This window comes from Gigantopelta aegis, chromosome 6, assembly GCF_016097555.1.
Source record: "Gigantopelta aegis isolate Gae_Host chromosome 6, Gae_host_genome, whole genome shotgun sequence".
Lineage (NCBI taxonomy): Eukaryota > Metazoa > Mollusca > Gastropoda > Neomphalida > Peltospiridae > Gigantopelta > Gigantopelta aegis.
This window is the reverse complement of record NC_054704.1, coordinates 53,432,077-53,432,825: the sequence shown is the minus strand read 5'-3', so window position 1 is coordinate 53,432,825 and position 749 is coordinate 53,432,077. Positions and strand designations below refer to the sequence as shown.

General features: G+C 34.6%; 1 non-coding gene across 1 annotated transcript; it reads left to right on the top strand.

The window, feature by feature from the left end:
• The first annotated feature begins 243 nt into the window (after nucleotides 1-243).
• Nucleotides 244-408, top strand: LOC121376608. The gene has a single exon (XR_005958496.1). It is a non-coding gene; the product is annotated as a U1 spliceosomal RNA (small nuclear RNA).
• Nucleotides 409-749: the final 341 nt, after the last annotated feature.

Here is a 749-nt window from a genome sequence, read left to right as displayed (position 1 = left end):
CATTATATTGGCACAATGTGGTTTCCAAGATAACATTAATATGAATAATGTAGTAATGACATTCTTAATGAATTCATCATAAATTAGCTTTAGTATCGAAGTGTTAAACCGAGGGACACATTTTATTTTATTTGACCTAACATTTGTTTATTACTTAATTTATGTGTACATATTCTAAATTAACACACCATAGCTAGATTTATAATCGTAACTATATAACAACGATTTTTGGAATTAAAATTCATACTTACCTGGTACGGGAGGTTACCATGATCCGCAAGGTGGTCCTCCCAGGGCGAGGCCTTTCCATTGCACTTCGGATGGGCTGACCCCTGCGATCGCCCCAAATGTGGGCGACTCGAGTACGTAATTTTTTAGTGTGGGGGTCTGCGTTCGCGCTAACCCCTGAGAAACAATTTGAAAAAAGTAACTTTTGAAATGATAGTGGTTATGGAGTGGTCAAAATATAAATTGTTTTATTAAACATAAGCGTACAATATACATCATATAATACATTGTGTTTTCTCTATTAAAATTTATTTTGAACTTCTAGTAATTATATGTTGTTGTTTTCTATTCAAATATATTTCATTTTAACTTATTTTCGTGCTTATATCCAATTAAGGTTCAAGCACGCTGTCCTGGGCACACCTTAGCTATCTGGCTTATCTGTCTAGGTCAGTGGATTATTTATTAGTCGTTAGTGAGAGAAAATAGGATGTAGTGGACCCACTGGGTCGTTAAATATC